This window comes from Mixophyes fleayi, chromosome 6, assembly GCF_038048845.1.
Source record: "Mixophyes fleayi isolate aMixFle1 chromosome 6, aMixFle1.hap1, whole genome shotgun sequence".
NCBI lineage: Eukaryota > Metazoa > Chordata > Amphibia > Anura > Limnodynastidae > Mixophyes > Mixophyes fleayi.
Window position 1 is genome coordinate 7,346,527 of NC_134407.1, and position 22,014 is coordinate 7,368,540.

The 22,014-nt window shown below is 42.7% G+C and overlaps 1 long non-coding RNA gene across 1 annotated transcript in view; it reads left to right on the forward strand.

The window, feature by feature from the left end:
- Positions 1-17,842, forward strand: part of LOC142160163 (uncharacterized) — a 40,372-nt gene extending 22,530 nt beyond the window's left edge. Inside the window, exon 2 of the long non-coding RNA XR_012693079.1 lies at positions 17,556-17,842. This is a non-coding gene — a long non-coding RNA (uncharacterized LOC142160163). The remainder of the gene's footprint in view (positions 1-17,555) is intronic.
- The last annotated feature ends 4,172 nt before the right edge of the window (positions 17,843-22,014 follow it).

Sequence of the window (22,014 nt, forward strand, 5' to 3'; positions counted from 1 at the left end):
GCACCTATTTTTATAAATTTGTAACCACTTAAAGCTGCATTAACACCCAAGCAGCAAAACAATTTAAGTTTGCCACTCTGAAATGGCTGTGGCGGGGGGAGGGGAGTATGAGTGGGGTGACCGATCAGACACCTCCATCTCCGCAATAGGTTTTATTTTGGGGGATGTGAGGTGATCCGCAGTAGCCCTAGGAAAAACAACTGTAGCCCCCAGGGGAGGGGTATATTAATAATAGGTGGTAATACAGCTTTAAGGACATTAGTGAGCTCCTAACCTTTGCAAATCTGAACTTCTGTGATTCATGTGTCCCTGTAGAAGCGTAAGAAATTACGTGGCCTTAGTTTGTTCACACAGCAGGATATTTGTCCGTTGTAAATTTTTTTCATCGCTCTCTGCAATATTTGTTCTATTCCTGAACATAGATGGACAATTGGAGGAAGCGCAGATCAGACAAGCGGAGGAAACTTGTGCGCTTCATTAAATAACTCCGATGCTTTTGCATCCAACATCTCTGCTTTATCTCCTGACACTTCATCACTAGTTTTACTGGGTAGAAAATACTCTACTCCCAAACCTTCCATCTGTTAATTAATTAACTAATGCTAAAGAAGATCCTTCTTACTAATCATTTCATCCCGCCCAGATCACTGCTATGGAAAAAGAGGTGAAGATTATTCTCCAAAATTGAGAGCATGATGCAGTTGGGACACGTTGGTTAGAGGAGAGGGCACAAGAATCCGGTCCCATCACTACATGATCAGCTTCAGAGTTTTGAACATATGTCAGTAAATCCAAAAGGTAGTTACATTAATTCAGGACATTACAGTTTTAGTGACACCTTGATCAGCCAAGGAATTTGGAAAATGAAAGAAAAGATAAGTCAACAGATCCACATCGTACGATGACACTGCCATATATTGTTTTGCCTGGGGAATCGGGCAAACACAGTATTTGTAGAGAGGGGTTTCCATGCCACATCGCCAGTGGGCATGACTATAATTTTAGACAGTGCTTGGCTGCTCTACAACTCTTCCTATCCCCATCATATACACGGGCAATGTTGTGTGCACTACTGTTAGGGGCACACAGCTCTCCCTTTTCAAACAGAGCCGTGTGAAGTGGGACATACCTCCCAACAGTCCCTACAATCAGGACAAAGTCCTGACGGAGTGTGTCAGAGCAGTTGACAGACTGTCCTGCTTTCTCCTACCTGTTCTTACTGCTTTCAATACTTGTTGGGGAGAGATGGCTGTGAACAGTGGACAGAAATGATCTGCACACAAGCTGCAAAGTGGCTGGTCCTTGGGCAGGGTCCAGCCACCTCAAGCATATAGTACCCCAGGCTGGGATGGGGGGTTTCCAGGTACTAGAAACCTGCCTATGGGGATGGGACTTGAACGTTTGTTCATAAATGGAGTAAATCAATAATTTGAGGTTAGAGTGGGGTTGTTATCTTCAGGCAGAGCAGGGTAATACAGTCCCTAGAGAATTTCCCTGCCTCTCTATATGGGCCGTGGGATGCCCCCAGCAACTGAGGATTACAATAGTGCCCGGGGTCTGTGCTCAGTCATTGGATGCTCATCATAGGCACGGTTACATGTATCTGTTCATGGCTGGGGACGGGGTGTTTTATTATTTACTGTGTTATTTGGTATTCTATATCTTATTTTATGTACATTCATTTAATAAAAATAGTCTGTGGGCCTTGAACTTCCAAGTCACCCATCCTGGTGTAAATATTGTCACTTTTGAACAGGCTCCATATTAATGACATGTACAATATACCCTGTTTATAAATCAGGGTTATTTTTGCTTTACTTCTGTCTTAAACAAGCACAGAATGTCCACTGCGCAGCGCAGAACCAACGCAGGACCTGCTGTGCGCCGCAAGTTGAGCAAGGACAACTTGGGTGGGTTGATGGAGCGAGATGGCGGTGGAGAAGAGAATGATGGAGAAGTGGTCAAGGGGGGGGGATTCGAGGGGTAAAGGTGTTCTTGGCAAAGTGCGGAGTAGGCGGGTCCGATTTTAAGGGTGCACACAACCATTTCCACCGCACAAAAAAATCTTGACTTTTGCACCAAGCTGGCGGTCTTCTAGTCTCCTTCTGTACTTTTAGCGCATGTCCATGCTGCATTTGGACGGTGAAGCGAATTTCCAGACTAAACTGTATTTTAGACCAAATATAGACAACTTTTATTTAATGAGATGGAAGGCAATAAAGTGGCCGGAGGGTGGACTTTGATGTGATGTTTAATCTCTTACCCAGCACGGCTCTGGACTTTCTAGGTTTCGGATGTGTCTCACGAGATCGGAGAGCAGGTACGCGCCTCGTTGTGAACTGGGAAGACTGTACTGGCATTTTCCTTTGCAAAGCTGATGCTATCACGCGCCGGGGAATCTGGCCATATACCCAATCCCCGGCTCACTTACCTTCTCCTGCCGTCCACTCGGTCCGGGTTCCGGGTCTGTCAATTACTCAGTCCCTCTTCCTATTAGTTGGAGTTTTGGCTCCAAAGTTTAAAAGGCACCTCCTCCCTGTTCTCAGTGCCTGATCTTCATGTACCTTCCATGGGTTCCTGACTCCTGTTCTGCTCCTCGTCCAAAGAGCTGACTATCTACTCGCTGTACTGCTGTTCCACCATTCGTGAGTCCTGCTTACTGCTGAATAGGATTCCTGCCGCCACTCTAGTGGTAAACAGTCGTCCACAGAGCTGACACCCTACAGCGCTTCTTCCCTGTTCCTCCATAACCTGCTGGCTACACCCTGCAACATATCTCTGCTATTCGTGAGTAACCTACTACTCTTGTGGCTTGTCTCCCTATTATCTCAACTGGTTGCTTCCAGTAAGGACTGCGACCTGCAAGGGGGTGCAGCTAAGTCCAAACCATCTTGCGGCTGGTCCCTGGTGAATACCTCCTCCTTGTTAGACTCCGCGCCTTACTGGGAGTTGTATTAGTTCCAGGACGGTTACCGTTCATTACCACTCCGGTCGCAGAATTGTGACGCGGAATCGTGACAGATGCGTTTCACAGATCTATGCAGGTTATATAAGACGGGCGCACTAGTAGCTTTTCCATCAGATCCACCTTATTCAGACATTTGCTGCTAATAACATGAACAAGAACTGTGATACTTATTTTTCTTCCCTGGAAAGCTGAAACAAGATTGAAAGATTCCAGATCAGACAAACACCCCGTACAATGCAGGGATTGGGAAATAGCAGAAGGCCTAAGTAACATTTTTAAGTAATGACGCTAGAACAAAACTCTTCTCAGAAGACATGGGTGTACCCTCACTTATTTTTAAACCATAAAATCCTTCGGTGACATCATCGGCTCCTAGTGAACATTATGATTATTGATCTAGTCTACAAAATGTGTGCAGACAATGAGCGCTCTAAGGCAGTGATGGCCAATGGTTGGCCCTAGGGCCGCATGTGGCCCCCTGAGACTTCATCGGTGCCCCCAACTCCTCCCTGCTGATTTGTCAGATGTGTTTGTTACAGCTTGTAACATTTATTTAAAATGCCTGCTGATGTCATTACAGATAGGTGTCTCTTCTTTGATTAAAAGTCTTGTTTTGTCAAATGAGATTAAGGGTACTGTGTGGCCCTTCTGAAGGCGCACCATGTGGCCCCTGTAGTGTATCAGTTTGCCCATCACTGTTTTAAGGGTCTCGTCCAGCCAGAGGATTAAAATTTGCGTCTGGACAATCCATGTTACAATGCAAACGCTACAAATGTAATTATATTAAAAGTACTGCCAGCTTTGCGTGTAATTTTGATCCCCCTCCAGTCCCTAAATCTGCCTGCACATTTTAATGTGCCCCCCCCCCCCTTCTACAGAGCAATATTGTTTTTCCAAGGTGCAATATGACCCCTTCTAGCGGGATTTCCTCCTACCTCTAAGTGTAGTTCTGTGACCTCTACATAGCACAGAATCCAGGTACAGTTATTGTATCACTACTTCTGGTTGTCCTGGAAACAGAACACAACGTACAGTATGTCCCCTATATAAACCTCTCTCATACCCCATGTGCTGATTACATACATGATGTCATTAGACATTGGATAGGGCTGTGTCACTCTCTGGAGACAGCCGATCGTGGAGTAAGTTTATATGAACGGACCCCCGTACAGGACCTCCCGTCAGCTCCCAGCTGGAGAATTTCATTTCTGACCGAATATATTACAACGGATACAAACCCGTAAAGATTCTTGTTTCTGCAACATGTAAAATAAAACACTGATTGATACATGAAAACCTTATGAATCCCACTCACCAAGCTCCTTGTAAGTGTTACTACCAGTATTAAGATCAGGACTTATTGGACCCTTTTCATGAAAGTATAAAGGTTAAAAATTCACTTAAGAACATTGGAAACGTATCAGATATCCCAAATGTCCTGATGTCAGCTGGACAGTCCTGGTTATAGGGCTCTGTCCCGCCCAGGGACATATTTGTCCCGCAGGTGGGAATATTGGGAGAAGGGAGTAATCGAATGGACAGACTAGCGCTGGGGGCGTGGTCACACACCCCTTGTGATGCGGCCACGCCCCCTGTATGATGCATCAGATATATATATATATATATATATATATATATATATATATATGTATAATGGAAGTGGGGGGTATACAGGGATATGTCATGCCGCCACTTCTCCTACTGCCTTCATTGTAACCCTATCACATTCCAGTCACTTACATTATATATATATATATATATATATATATATTTATCCTGCTGCCTTCATTGTTGTTATATTCCATTCACTTATATTATCATTATATTTTCCGTACCGCCACTTCTATATTTCCACTTCGACCTCTGATTGTAATAAAAACTGTATTTAATGCAGATTCATGTGTAAGCGTCAAAAATGTCTTTGGTGTCTGCGAGGATCAGCAACTTCTAGGAAACTGCACCCACTGACAATGTAATCAGACAATGAACAGTCTAGACACAAGAGCTGACACTCTAGGCTCTTTTATGTAAAACGCATCACTTCTTTATCTCTTCATTCTCCTTCCTGGTGTGTTGTTGTGTAAACATCAGGCTGAAATCTTAGTTTAGGAACCTTATATCACCTCTGAGATTTAGTGACTCTATAACTATCCCAGCGGGTGTTCTGGGGTATATTTCTTTCGGTTTATTAGGGCACATGCCAAAAAGCGTGGCTGACGGAATCCACAGTGTGCCCTCTCTACCCCATACACCGCTACTGTCTCGGAATGTCCAGGAGACTCCTGAATTTTGGGTAGTTCTCCCAGTAGGCCTTTCTCCCAGATCCGCCCACTTCCTAGGGAGATGTGCTATGATCACTCGATTTTATGCGACTGTAGGGGCAGGGCCAAAATGAAACGATTTGCCACGTTCTCCCTGCACTTGCCAGTAATCCCCCGAGAGGGGAGATTTTGAAAGTTGGAAAGTATACATTTATCAGGATGTTATTAATGTCTACTGTAGATAAAATAAATTTTTACAGTTGCTCCTGATTACAAACACATGTTCTAGCTGCACACACAGCCGTCATCACTACTAATCAGCACTTACACCTGACCTGTAGCTGGTACAAGTAATATGACAGAAAAACACGTACTTTAGAGACGCCCAAAGCTTGAATCGGACGTTGCTGCGTGCGCTCCAGCTTGGCACATCCTCACTGTACACTGACTACATGAATACTCCCAGTCCCCTCTCCGTTCCGCCCATGAAATCGTAGGCTGTAGTAAGGGTACTTTGCACTCAAAGATGAATTGGATGTTGCTGCATTCACTGGCGTACAGTCTGGTTCTGGGCATCGTGATTTTACGCAAAATACGGCACATATCGCCATTAGTGTTCCTTAATGAATCAGGCCCGGAGTTTATAGGCCACATACGAGAAGTCTTATTCATTTTTTTTGTGCAATATTTTTGATTGTGTGTAATGAATTATTATTGACTGAATTTGCTCACCACACTTTAGGCTGTAAAAATATTCAGGGACATTGGGTTTCAATATCGCACTAGAATTCATAAATAATGTATATTTTAGTAAAAATAATAAAAAACTTAATTATTAAAAAAAAACACCAAACCCTTAAATGTTGTCACAAACATCCATCATCGATATCGTGGTCAGATTTAAGTATAAAAAATTAGGAGATGGCATTTTTCGGTGAAATTCTGTCTCACGCGTCATAGTTACCGCCCTGGATCAATAACTAAACTGCCCGGCAGTACGATAAAACACTTTTTATCTATCTTTGTGTCTGATTATCATGTTTAAAAAATTATTATCTGAGCAAAATATTTCTGTTGTCATAGGATTTATCACATTATCTTGTATAGAGCAGTATGACCCTGAAATGATTATTGTCAGAACTTCCGCTTGTCTAACGGATTGTGGATGTTACATTGATACATACAGTGATGCGTTAGTAGACAATGACACTTGGGGAAAATTCTGATTGAGTAAACTACTACTGGGATGATGGAAGATTTGGTGTTTCAAGATTGGGGTAGATTTAATTATTTTACAGTTGGAACAATTGGCCTCCAAAGGAATTAGCCAATCAGAGGCCCTCTCTGTATTCTGTTTTATATGGTACCACGTGATCCACGCCAGGCACAATGGTGTCAAGGAGAACTCATACCTCCCAACTGCCCCGTTTCTGGTGGGACAGTCCAGAATTGTGGACCCAAAAAGGTATAAGTTCCACATTGAGAAAATGTAACAAATTTGATTTAACTGTTTTTGTTTCAATAACGGGATATCTATAAAAGAGAAGCAAAAGAGAATAATTTATTTTGCTTTAACTTGTCTTTATATTGTTGTTCATTCTTCTCCTTGATCTCATATCGCCATCTTTATCGCCATTTCTGTCCCTACTTACACTAATAAATAAAAATTAGTTGTAGGATAGTTAACTTGCCAACATTTTAGCTCTGTCCTCCGAGGGATTCTGAAGGATAAACGGCGGAGCCGACATTGGGGGTGGCGTGGCCATACTAACCGGGCCTCCTCTGCGCAATGCAATGACAGCATTTCTTTTCTTAAGGAAGCACAGAAATTCTTATTTATTTAAAGACGTTATTACATACTAAATAAAGATTTTTAATAGAATTTTAAGATTCCTCCTCTTAGAATATCCTCAAAATGCTTTTTTTTTTCTTCAGTGAACAGCAATGAATTTAAACAGGGAAAAGAGATTCCCAATAGGCCCAGTAACTGTTTCTGCTAATGTAATTGTTTCTCAATGGCCTTATCCCCTGTTGTATTCCACATTCTAATTGTATGGCTAATTACGCAGGTCTGATACTAAACAGATGTGTATTTGCCTGAAAACATCGGTACCTGGCAGTCCCTGGGGCGGATGACATCATCACTACAGGAATGATGTCAGTGATAATACCAATGTGATTGACTCAAGGATTGATCGAGGAGTCTGTAAAGTTTCAGGCTGACCCTGTGAACTCCCGAGTATATTTTCACACTATTACTTCACTTGTTCGTTCACAGACCTCATACGCCGACAATCCTCAGCTGTATGGACCACGTGTGTTAAATTCTTCACACAAGTTTGTATCTCAAAGGGAGAACCAAGAAAATATTGTCCAGTTTATACTGTGGCAATACTGTGTCTTCCTGACTGCTGATTGTAGATCTAAGTCCCAAGTATCTGTGCACTTTATATATTTCCAGTGATAATTACAAAATAGACATATCTTACTCATCATAACAAATAGTTTTAAAGTGGAATAAATTTAGAATTTGAAACCTGATCTTAATTGGAAAAGACTAGTCCGATTCATTGGCCTGTGGATAGGCTTCATCGACAGGACAGTCCGATTCATCGATCATTTGCTTGTTCGACATCATGTTCGCATTCGTTTTGCCAGTTGGATCATGTGCCTGCTCAACATTTTAGTTTGACTTCACTGCTGGTTGGATGGGACTTCTCTATGCGTTGGTCTGATTCCTTGTACAGTTGTGTTGGCCTGTTTTGTAGGCTGATCTTTCTAATTCTCTAATTCTTCAAGCAGTTGTAGGCTTGTTCAACAGGATGAATCGGTTACTTGGCCATTTGGAAGGGTTTATTTAAATGTTTGGACTGATTCCTTGACTAGTTGAAATGGGATTGTTCCGTTGTCTGTCATTATTCCTTAGCCAGTTGGATTGGGCTTGTTCGGCTGGCATGATTAATTGGCCAGTTGGGATTGGGCTTGTTCGGTTGTCTGGCACAATTCCTTGTCCAGTTGGAATGGGCTTGTTTGGCTATCTGACACGATTCGTTGGTGAGTCGGATGAGATTCCTAGGCTGATAGTTTTTAATACTTGTTACATAAGCTCATGATATAAGTTGCAGGATGGGATTACACATAACATTTATTACATTCCTATAGGGAGGAACATTTGACATAATAGCTGCAAGATACTAATCCCAGCATCTCCCTGTATCCATGTAAGTGACATTCTCAGCGTTATATTTCCAGTGCATTCCTGTATCATTGTAGGTAAATACTCTGTAAGACAGTAACTGCTTCCACCAATGGGCGGATGTGAGCTCATTTGCTGAACGTTTATTAAAAATAAACTAATTAATAATTAGCTTAATAACAGCAATAATAATAAACCAAATTATAACTACATTGTAAATATTGTGATGACATTAAGATAATTCATTAACATAAGAAGATAGAAAATCCTTCCTTATATAGTAAAAGATCTGTAGTATTAAATTAATATTATGCATCACACTTAAATCATACTTGCCAGCTTTGTGTTGTTGGCACCAGGGAGATCCCGGAGAGGGGGTGCAGTGGGAGGGTGGAAGGGGGCAGGGCAGGGCCAATCGCATCTTTTTGACCAACAAAATTTTCATTTTGTGGCGAGGAACGGGGTCAAAATGACGTCATTCACAGTGAATCACGTAATTTTGGCTCCCGATGGGCAGGATGTTGGAGAATCACCCCGAATTCAGGACTCTCCCAAACATTCCGGACTGGACATATAGGGAGACTTAAAGCAGTAAAAAATTCAGCATTCATATGTACAGGGGTACAACTATAGGGGGGCATTACCCATGGGGCCCAACACTGCCGACCCCAGTAGACCCCAGACACCCCCCCCAGGTGCAGGAAACAGAAGACGGAACAATATTATTGTACATAGACTATAAATAAGTGCAGTGAAAGAGTGAAACTGATTGTACCAGTGATAGAGTCCCGTCCCTCCCCGTCCCCTCGGGGTTTCTATAACAACTCATTCTCTCACTGAGAACTCACTCCCAACCAGCCCTGTTCAGTTTATTTCAGTCCATTGCAGCATTGTCAAGGTCAGCTCATAAAATAGGATATAACCAAACACGAGTCAGTAAATGTGCTGCGTTCGGTAGCAGAAACAGGTAGTTTGCCTCATAAAACACTAGAAAATGTCAATTTATAACTGGCAACAATGTGACATTCAAAGCCGTCAGGTGATTCACAGGAGCTGCAGGATATCTGGGTGTCAGAATAGCTCCACCTACTGGTGGACCAGGGGGTAAGTACACGATACCAGGACATTTGTATGTAGCTCAGGGTCATGCATGATCCAAAAATAGCTCAGCAGTTTCCAACGAATGTAAATAAAATTCACATGAACAGGTGCGTGCCCCTAATTTATGTATGTGGGCTATAGTAAAAATGTCCTTTCAAACATTATTATTCTACTATGACTTTTGTTCCACCCCCTCAATTAATGACCAATTTTAATTCCCCCCCCCAACTACAATAATGTTTCTAAATGTGTAGTCTCCATCTCTGACATTTAAATATCTCAGCAGTACGAAATCCCAGTTCTGCATTGGGTACAAGGAGTTGCCCCTTTGCCCAGAAGCCCCTCCTCCCCCCTGCACTCGAATCATGCAAAATTGGGGAATCGGGACAGTGTTCGCAAGCCGCTATGGCACATATGAAAAGGGGCAGGACCATGCACTAGGGGTGTGGCCACATTCTTGGCCACACCTCTATGGCCAAGATGTGTGCCCAGGGCTTCAGAACACTGGGATAGTGGCCTCCTTAAAAGCAACATTTCAATGCCATGCAAATCAGTAGCAGGGTGCGTGTTTCACCCTTCCCAGGACATACCCCTCAACTTTCCCACCACGGGACAAAGATGACCGCTCGGGAGGTATATGCAGTCCATTGCGGCGTAGGCAATGCTCATTCCGGTGCACAGCGTTTGGGCTGAGATAGATATAAGACAATTGGAGCATTGCCATTTACTTGCAGGTCCCTGGTTATAGATCGCATTTACAGCAATATTCCGAATGTGGGGAGAGGGTCTTCAGTAAGATGACCTTTTTCGGGTCTTTCAATGTGTGGGGTGTTGCAGCAATGTGATTAGTCCTATTATGAGTTTTAATAAAGTAAATGGTACTAATTTGTCATATGTGAGTTTATATGAAACATGAATAAAACAGGTATGTCACTTGTAAATAGAAATATGCACAAGATAGGATGTGATCCATATGGCTGTTTAAAACTGGTGAACAGTTTTGCTTTATTCTACATTTTTGAATAGATATAAAAAGGGATCAAATATTAATACAGGGATTGGACTGCTGAGGACTGTGGTAAAGTCATTTTCTCTGATGAATCCCCTTTCAGATTGTTTGAGGCATCTGGAAAAACACTTGTCCGGAGAAGGAAAGGTGAGCGCTACCATCAGTCCTGTGTCATGCCAACAGTACAAACATCAATGCCTTTTCCAGCATGATGGAGCACCTTGCCATAAGGCATAAGTGGTAACTAATTGGCTCGGGGATCTAAACATCGAAATGTTGGGTCCATGGCCAGGAAACTTCCCAGACCTAAATCCCATTGAGAACTTGTGGTCAATCCTCAAGAGACGGATGGACAAACAAAAACCCACAAATTCTGACAAACTCCAAGCATTGATTAGGCAAGAATGGGCGGCCATCAGTCAGTATGTGGCCCAGTCAGTATGTGGCCCAGAAGTTGATTGACAGCATGCCAGGGAGGATTGCAGAGGTCTTCAAAAAGAAGGGTCAACACTGCAGATATTGACTCTGCATAAACTTCATGTAATTGTCAATAAAAGTCTTTGACACTTATGGAATGCCTGTAATTTTACGTCAGTATAACATAGACACATCTGACAAAAAAGGTCTAAAAACACTGAAGCAGCGAACTTTGTGAAAACCAATACTTGTGTCATTCTCAAAACTTTTGGCCATGACTGTACTAACAAATGTTAACTAATAAAACATATTCTGTTAGTCTCAGTCCTTCTCTATATGAATAAACAACCTTACTGGTTATTTACAGACCGCAAAAAAATGTCTGTCCTCGGTTTATTCTGGCAAGTTCTTTGTCTTTCAAATCAAGCATTCGGAAGCCCCTCTGGGTACAGTACAATGATCGTCACTGTGGCTAATGTGCATACAGCAATGTTTAACTACTTGTCTGCAATTTTATAGCTTAGTGCGTTACCCAATAATTCCTCATTGACAATTTTACCCAGTTTTATGGGAAAACCCATAGATTTTCGGACTGAAGTAGTGGCGTGTACAGATACACCTCAAGATCAAACCAGGTGACGAGAGGAACTGGGAAGATCTGGGGGTTTTCTTCCTAAGTGCAGCAACAAAAAATAGGATTTAATTTTGTGATTTGGGAACAGTAAAATAAAGTAGCGGAGAGAGCGCATTTACTGTTGCGCTGCCTGATTTGTGTGATCGCGAAAATGCCTTTTCCTCCCCACAAAAGGATTTTCATTTTCTGCTGAGCTTGCGGAGACCGTGAGCCTGATTCATTACCAAACACAAAACGAACGTACATCAGGTATATGCACCAAGGAGCGGATGTGAATAAACGTCTGTTGATGAATACGGGTCTAGGGGGTATATTTACTAAACTGCGGGTTTGAAAAAGTGGAGATGTTGCCTATAGCAACCAATCAGATTCTAGTTGTCATTTTGTAGAATGTACTAAATAAATGATAGTTAGGATCTGATTGGTTGCTATAGGTAACATCTCCACTTTTTCAAACCCATAGTTTAGTAAATCTAGCCCTTGGTCCGCTCTGCTCTAACAGGCAATAGACTGCAGGATACATCCAATTCATATGTGGAATATAAAATCAGAAAAGAACGCACAGAAAAAAAGAATTTCAAGAAGTGTCACCTGTTAATTATATAGTCATTAATAACAAAACATTACAAAGATTTTTTTTTAACCCCACCATAAAATACATTTATTTGGATTTTCTAAATGTCTACTGTACATAAAATGCATTTTTACAGTTGCTCCCGATTACAAACACATGTTCTAGCTGTATACACAGCCGTCATCACTAGCAATCAGCACTTACACCTGACCTGTAGCTGGTACAAGTGATACGGCTGAAAATCACGTAACTGAGAGATGCCCAAAGCTTGAATTGAAGCTGCTGCGTGCGCTCCAGCCTGGCACGCCCTTACTGTACACTGACTATGGGCTACGCCCTTACTGTACACTGACTATGGGCACACGCCCTTACTGTACACTGACTATGGGCACACGCCCTTACTGTACACTGACTATGGGCACACGCCCTTACTGTACACTGACTATGGGCACACGCCGATACTGTACACTGACTATGGGCTTACGCCCAGTCACCTCCCTGTTTCACCCCTGAAATCGTAGGCTGTAGTAAGGGTCCTCTGCGCTGAATTGGACGTTGCTGCGTTCACCGGTGTATGGTCCGGTTCTGGGCCTGCGCAGAGCGAATTACGCAAAATATGGCTTATATCAACATTTACGCCCCTTGATGAATCAGGCCCCATATGTTTTCCCTAAACCTTTACTGAAATGTATTCAGCGCCCATATGACCCCTTTCCCCTCGCGCTTGTTATTCATTTCCGCAATAAATTAGGATGAGCTGAGTATTATTTTAGGAGACAAAAAATTAAACATTTTCATGAATAAAGAGGTAGTGGGTTGGACTTTGACACACCTCCCAACTGTCCCGATTTTGGTCTCACACATGAATGGGGTGGGGCTTCACACAGAGTGGGGGGAAAGTGGGAGCGTTTGGTTGGTTCGGGGTGGAGTTTAGACAGATTGGAGGCAGCATCTGTGTTTTCAGGTTTATCAATTAAATGGTAAATATAATGGCAGACAGACTGACGCTGTGACGTGCGCCAGGTGAATGAGCACGGCGAGTCTGCGGTATTTGCGGTACATAAAGTTTGGCGTTCAGTATTATAACTGCATATTTTTGCCCTCCCCAATCTGTATTTCCCAGAGTTCTTAGTGACCATGAATGATCACTCCCAAGAGCTGAAGTTACAATGTAACAATACTGTCTGGCTGCGTTCTGTTTGTCGCAGACGTCGCTTTCTCAAGGACAATAAGCGAGCTGAGCCCGCTGTGCACGAGGCAGAGGCTTCATCCCTCTCTCAGCAATGCCTTAGTAACCCCCGGCACACAGCAGGCCAAACCACAGCGATGGATGCCACGGCAAGGCTGGCACGTCTTCTACTCACCACAATCCTGCTGGAAGCTCCGAGGAAATCCTCTTCTCGGTCTACTTCCTCCGGGATGACTGACGGGCTGCTGGTTAACCATTCACTGCCCAGGACACGGTGCTAAAATCACATTTACATGCGTCCAAACATCTCATGAGCGTTTGCACTGCTCACAATATCTATAGATCTCTCTGTATCTATAGAGTTATATACATTATGGGCCGGATTCATTAAGGGATATAAACAGCGATTTTGTGCGCACAATCCGCACAATTACGCTGCGCTTTCCCAGAACCGGACTATACGCCACAGAACTCAGCAACATCCAATTCATCTTCAATTGCAAAGGACCCTTACTACAGCTATGACATCAGGGTGGGGACGGGGCGTTTTCCCGTGGTCACTGTACTGTAAGGACGCACCAATCTGAAGCGCACGAAGCAACATCCGATTCAAGCTTTGGGCATCTCAAAGCTCCTTGTATTTTACCCGTATCTCTTGCTCCAACTACAACTAGAACATGTGTTGGCAATCAGGTAACAAATTAAGTTTTATTTATTTAAGTACATTCAACATTAATTGCATTAAAAAAAATTTTTTAAAAAACACTTTTTGTGTTAATAGTTTGTCATTACTGACTATCTTATTAACATGGAACGTTAATTGAATCGGTTTATTAAAAATTTCTGTGCATCTTTTTGTGAGTTTATATTCCAATATATATATTGGACATATCCTGCAGTGTATTGTCTGTTAGAGCAGAGCGGACCTAGACCTCTATTCATCAACAGACAAATCTTCACATCATCTCCTTGTTGAATTCGGATGTGCGTTTAACCGATTCATGTATGTTTTTTAAAAAAACATACATTACGTTCAGTATATGTCCCTTAATGAATCAGCCCCAACATCTTCAGGGCTGGTGCTAGCATTAGGTAAACCCAGACGGTCCCCTAGGGTGATAATGATTAGGGGCATTGGAATACCGTTACTCTGGTGCTGGGCTATGTCATCAATGCCCGTCGACCCGCTCCCAGACTGAAGGGATTAGTATTACCCTTTACTTCTTGTCTGCTAAGGTAAGAAGCAATGAGGATGGGAACACCTTTCTGGCTTCCGAGGGGAGCCGTCTCCAGGTGTGTGGAAGTGCTGCTTAGGGCACATAGACAGGGATATTTGTGTCCAAAACCTGGACAGTTAGTTACTAAGTAATTTATAGATGGATACAACTATTATAATATATTTGTAATAAGTTACCAACAGAGATAGGCTTGTAGGATATAATATTGTGGACTCATAGACGATTGTGTCAGTAATATGCACAATCAGTTCTTTCAACAAACAATTCTGAATTATTGCTTTTTATTAAACAGTAACTATAAAAGCATAACAGGTTTTCCAGTTTCCCCAAAACAGTCTTGGCCTTCTGACACCCATAACCTTATTTTCTTAGACTTCAGATCAATGACATCTCAGCATCAGCAGTTCCTTATACTTGATTCATACATTTGTTATGGACTAGAAAGTAACGTTTATGAAAGGGGGAACACTTCATGTCACCTTGATGTCCAGTTTTCTGTCCCCCCCCATAAAAAAGTGAGTTCTAATAATATATTACATGTAGATAACGACATTATAATACATTATCTTCAAGCGTTCTCTGAAAACCCACCTCTTCAGACAAGCTTATAATATTCCTCAACCTCCCTCTTAATCTCCCTAGTTTACCCTATTACCACCCTCTACACAGCTAACACAAGACAGCAACCCTCTGAGCAACATTGCTGTGTGACTGATCAGACAGCCCACTAAGCCCTTTTTACCTTTGCAATCTGGCTGGACCGATATACAATATGCAGCACTTACCCTCATGGCATTATGGGGAAACGGGTCGAGTCCTGACAATATCTGTAGGAAGAAAATCTTACCCCCTCCCCCCCCATTTCTGCAGCAGCTTGCTGAGCAGGGGCAGCTGGAAAGGTGACCCCGATCATACCCCAGGGCCGGTTGTGTGCTCTGGTACCCGTTGTAAGTGCGGAGATTATGCCATGTTCAGCTCCCACTATTGTGGATACAGTCACAAGATGGTTTGAAGGATACAGACAGTTCATGAGTTCCAGCATCTGGGGTGGAAGATCCTCTGTTTACATAATGCAGTGTTTTTGATACATTGTATATACTGACGACACTACATGTAGATATGTATATATAAATTGTTAGCTGATCATTTGAACTGTAATCAGTTTTGTTTAGCTGGTTTACTATAGACAGATTAATCTCATAGATTTGTTTATTTTCTGTTCTGTAAGAGGTCATACTAGTCTCCGGTGGATTGTGTGTGTGTTACTATTCCATGACACCCATCTTTAACCAATGTCCCCTGTGGGACTGACTACGAGGACTGGGAATCATTTGATGTTTCATCGGAACCATCGGTTTGATGTGTAACCCAGCAGTATTGGGGATCAGAGTTTCCTCGCCGTCTCTAGAGTTCTCCTCCGATGTTTTACAATGTTCACCGATGGTGCACATATAGCGAGACAATATCTGACAACTGTGGCCACTTAGTTCCTTCAGACGCCTGTTCTCTAAGGTTGGCGGAATTAAAAGTAAAACCAGAAATAGAATAAAGGGGAAGCTAAAACAACAAACTCTCAGTTTCAATGTATGTTGTACTGTATGTACAGTCTGTTATTTTACATGTTCAATTTATTAACCTGTTGCTACCGTTACAAATCAAGTTTAATAAATAGTCCTGAGAATGAGCATTAGTCCCAGTCAGCTCTTTCATTCAAGTTTTACTAGTTATTGTAAATGCTTCGTGTTTTCTTTTTATTCAATAACAAGTTTGCTTTATCCCAAAAACATGTTTTACTGCTAAAAACTGTTAACATCTTTATAATTTTTGCACCATTTGTGTGTGTGTGTGTATGTATATATGTATTTATATACACACACACACACACACACGCACATACACACACACACACACATACACACACACACACACACACATACACACACATATTGTAAGCCTACATTTAGATAAACATGAGGATGATTTTGGAAGTTAATAAGTGTTTTATATGTTTAAGTAGCCAGTTTACTTAAAAAAATATAGAAAATCGGTTTCGGATGTTTAGGACTAAACAATGTTTTGTAACAACCAATCTTTTCTTCCAATGTCCCATCCATGGACATCTAGCTCGGCTAAATAACCCTGTCCTGCAAAACAAAGGCTCGCTGGTCCACTTCAGTCTACTACCACTTGCGCTCATGCACCAAATGATCCACTCAGTTATTAAAAATAAATGAATAAATTGTAAAAGGAAGAGGACAAATAATAAAAAATAAAATTATATTTAAACATTTCAACATTGCAAAAAATGTTTCATTCAAATAATAAACTATGTTTTCACAGACTTTCTTCTGTTATCCCCATCCTGAGATGGGGATAACAGAAGCAATTCCAAGTATTGGTAATGGGTGAGAATTCAGGATGATATAGAATGTGAATTGGTCTTGGTTTCAATAAGCCAAACGCTGCAGCTAAACTCTCGCTAGGATCCCGGTCTCTGCAGGTGGTGGAGGGTCTTTGAAGTCTGATAATTATTGGTTCTGACGTGTAATTTCTGTTAGTGTCACACTGTTTAGAGATGAAGTTGTATTTATCTTGGCTTTACTCATTCATACATCAGTACAGCTGCAAATCATTTCACGTCTTCACCATGGAAACTGCAGGGGGGATTTACAGATCTCTTTCTATAAATATATTTTCCTTTAAAAAGATTTCCAAATGACCTATTATTTCTATACTTAAAGTAAAAGTTAGTAATGTGGCTGCAAATGACACCAGTTCATCGTTTGTTTCTTATTTCTCAATCCCGTTCACACGATAGATAAAAATACTTGGTAAAAATAATTTGACGATAGCTAATTATTGCTGGAACAACATTCTACATTGTTCTGATATTTATTAACTCCTATGATTTTGAACATTACTTTGTTATTAAAGCGTTTCTTTTCCTCTTTTTTTTTTTTTTTTTTAGCTTATTTCAACAACTTTACAGCTTTAACTGCAAAGAACCCTCTCCAGTTGGAATGGCTTTTCTGTGCCCCTTTCTAATTAATACCTTCCCAAGGATTTTTTTTTTTTCGAATAACTTTATTTAACATGCAATTAACAGATGTACAACAAGGTTACATCGGTGGATAACAGAAAGAAACTTTGAATGTCCCAAATCACTCACCCAATGGTCAATTTTCAAAGCAGACTTTTTAATAGTAACACGTGTAATTGATCTGAATGTGTTCACAATAAAAACAGATTTTTTTTTTTCTGTTTTAATTCGCCTCCTTATTTCTCACGGGGACCTGTTGGAGCATACGGAAGGTGACAGCACACACATCCCAAAGTGGTCATCTCTGACCACTTGTACTAATATGACTGATGATCCGACCGATTACAATTGAATAATTAATGACATCTCAGTCATTCTTGGGCCACATAAACATATGGGAAATTTCAGAGAAATATGACAGCAGGCAGTGAACAACATTAGATTCTTCTTCTGATTAACCAGACATGTTCTGACGTGTAAGGAAAGGAAAAACAAGTTTGATATCCCTACATATAGAATTAATAACAACACTGATTATTCTTCTGAGCATATAGAACTATAGAAGTCACACTGCACACCAGCTAATACTGCAGGGATTTGTAGAGAAAGTGAAATCTAGTTATCTGGGTGAAAAAGAATGAGGGACCCGCACCAGAGTCACAGAAGGATAATCCCCTTTATTTGCTGAAAGAATCTAGGGCATTCTATCATTTTGTCGCTCTCTCAGTCATGGTGGCGGTGAGTCACGGCGCTAATTGAGATGTACGAGCAGCTCGACATGTAGAGATCTGAGACCCCATCTGCAATCTCCTTCACCATGACAACTGATCAGAAATCAGGAACAGCCGGGGACTTTATAAGTACTGAACAAACCACACACTGGTCTCTAAAGGCTTTATTAAAAGAAGCAGTGACACTTCAGTGATGTCACTGGTTCCTAGTGACTGGATAGGCTGCACTCTGAGTGATGTCACTGGTTCCTAGTGACTGGATAGGCTGCATTCTCAGTGATGTCACTGTTCCTAGTGACTGGATAGGCTGCACTCTCAGTGATGTCACTGGTTCCTAGTGACTGGATAGGCTGCACTCTCAGTGATGTCACTGGTTCCTAGTGACTGGATAGGCTGCACTCTCAGTGATGTCACTGGTTCCTAGTGACTGGATAGGCTGCACTCTCAGTGATGTCACTGGTTCCTAGTGACTGGATAGGCTGCACTCTCGGTGATGTCACTAGTTCCTAGTGACTGGATAGGCTGCACTCTCAGTGATGTCACTGGTTCCTAGTGACTGGATAGGCTGCACTCTCGGTGATGTCACTGGTTCCTAGTGACTGGATAGGCTGCACTCTCAGTGATGTCACTGGTTCCTAGTGACTGGATAGGCTGCACTCTCAGTGATGTCACTGGTTTCTAGTGAATGGATAGGCTGCACTCTCAGTGATGTCACTGGTTCCTAGTGACTGGATAGGCTGCACTCTCAGTGATGTCACTGGTTCCTAGTGAATGGATAGGCTGCATTCTCAGTGATGTCACTGGTTCCTAGTGACTGGATAGGCTGCATTCTCAGTGATGTCACTGGTTCCTAGTGACTGGATAGGCTGCATTCTCAGTGACGTCACTGGTTCCTAGTGACTGGATAGGCTGCATTCTCAGTGATGTCACCGGTTCCTAGTGACTGGATAGGCTGCACTCTCAGTGATGTCACTGGTTCCTAGTGACTGGATAGGCTGCATTCTCAGTGATGTCACTGGTTCCTAGTGAATGGATAGGCTGCACTCTCAGTGATGTCACTGGTTCCTAGTGAATGGATAGGCTGCACTCTCAGTGATGTCACTGGTTCCTAGTGACTGGATAGGCTGCACTCTCAGTGATGTCAATGGTTCCTAGTGACTGGATAGGCTGCACTCTCAGTGATGTCACTGGTTCCTAGTGACTGGATAGGCTGCAGTCTCATGAACATTGGTTCAGCCTCTGATGTGTACCATCCACTTAACCCCTCATCTACTCTGCTTGTTCTCCCCTCTCTCCCCTGGTCCCTCTTTTCTCTCCCCCTTGCTTCACTGGCTCCCTTTTGTGCCTATTTTTGTTCACCCTCCCTTAGGATGTAAGCTCGTATGAGCAGGGCCCCCTCCCCTCCTGTCTCCATACCTGTTCTTCTGCTCCATCTTTACTCCATATGTCTGCCTGGCGTTTCTGAAGTATTGGTACTTTGTGTTTATTGTTCTGTACTGTTTCACCCTGTATGGTCTACTGTTTGTACTGTGTACGGCGCTGCGGAAACCTTGTGGCACCTAACAAATAAATGATAATAATAATAATGTTTGCAGGTGACAGATGCACTTTTTCCTCTTTGAAAAGACAACCAAAATATTCCCCCACACACACTCAGTTCTGCTCTTCTGTGAGCGGGTGACTGGAAGAGTAGAGTGGTATTGCTGGTTCCTCTTACCAAAGTTTGCTATGGGCTGTGGCGATGCCATATTCTGCTCCTGAGTGGCAGAGATGTGGAACAAGCAGCACTTGCAGACTCTGCCCTAGTAATACAGGACAGCTGTCTTCCCACAGAACACACCTAGATGTCACATGTTCCTCCACCTTCGCTGTGTGTAATTATCTATTCTACATATTTATGTCTTCTTATTACATTGCTCAGATTATACCCAGATTCCACAATTCCAGGGAGACTGTGTGGGGTCTCTTGGCTGTAATCAAAACCTGGCTGGTTCGTGCAGTTCTGGCGTCACTAGGGAGGTGGAGATAAAACCATGCCCCCCCCCCCCCTCAGAGGTTACTATCATGACACTGAGACGCTCTGACGTTCCTCCCAAGCTCTCTGCCCCTCCCCCGCACGCTCAGAGATCAGGGGAATTAAAAAGATTGGGAGCCCTGAGGTATCAACTCTGCCACAGCAGAGGTCCTGGTATAATGTACAAGAGTCCCCAAAACCCTAACCCGTTATACCGAAAGGGTATAAAATAGGAATTAAACACATAGACATCAAATCAACATTAATTGAATAAACAAATCACAAAGTATAAAGTGAAATAAAGAACAAATGGGGAAATCCTAACCCCACCCACCAAAAACAATATAAAAAAATTAAATATTCACATAAAAAACTACCCACCTGCTCACTATGGCCATTGCAAAAGGATCAAAGCCGGAATTCTCCAGGACCCTCTCCCCCAGCCCCCGTTATTCCTTATCACAAGCAGCTAGTGTGGGAAAACACTTTTCGTTCCCTGAAGGTGAAGGGAATCTGGGGTCTCCGGACTTTGATCATATTTCAGCCGTTGTTACTTTATGGGGAGTTTTCTGCTTTATTTTATTTTACTTATTTGTTCTACAAAATGTATTAATCAGCCCAGGACAGCCGAGAAGAGCCCCAGGGCTTATCCGTGCGGGACTGGGAGCCTCTGGGAGGCAGGGCCATCTTAACAACATTATGGGCCCTGGGCAAAGCAGTGCACCGGGGCCCCTAGATATAGATATAGATATAGATATATAGATGTATACAGATACAGATATAGATATATAGAGATAGAGATAGATAGATGTACTTGCTAAGTGACCCTTGTAGATGTTTTTTGCAGGTTTTTTTCTTTTGCAGGATTATTTATTTTCATTAAGAGCCGTGCCTATGGGGCCCCCTTGCCCGTGGGGCCCCCGGGCAGCTGCCCATCGTGCCCAATGGAAAAGATGGCCCTGCTGGGAGGTGGGGGCTCAGGCTGCCTTGCGCAGGGGCTGGTCGATGATTGAGGGGAAGGGGGAAAGGGTTACTGCCTGTTGCTTACACAACTTATTTATTGTCAATTACCAGGCGCACTGTGCATGGGAACAGTTTTGTCTCATATCCGCCCGCTCTCAGCGGGTGCAGAATTTAAGCCTTTAAGCAGAGAAGGAAAGGAACTGAGTTGCAAGCAACACAACTAAAAAGACACCGGCTCCACCCCATTAACCCCATACTTGCCAACTCTCCCGGAATGTCCGGGAGACTCCCGCATTTTGCGAGAGTCTCCCGGACGAGTGTGGCAATCTCCCGAATTCTGCCCACTTCACTAGGAAGTGCCCCACTTCCTAGTGAAGTGGGCAGAATTAGATCCCAAACGCCGCGATTCCCGGTGAATCGCGGAATTTAGCCCCCCCCCCCCCGCTGTCAAATGACGCAATTTGCGTCATGACGCAATTTTGGCGCCCCGCCCCCCGGACGCCCACCTGCTACAGAGAGTCTCCCGGACACCAACTTAAAAAAGTTGGTAAGTATGATTAACCCATATTCTCGCTCTGCAATGCGAAATTTCATTTTTGCTCTGCAAAGCAAGACGCAAACTGTTAGTCACATTTGTGAGGGGTTTCAAAGTGTACACTAATGACCTAGATGTATTTGG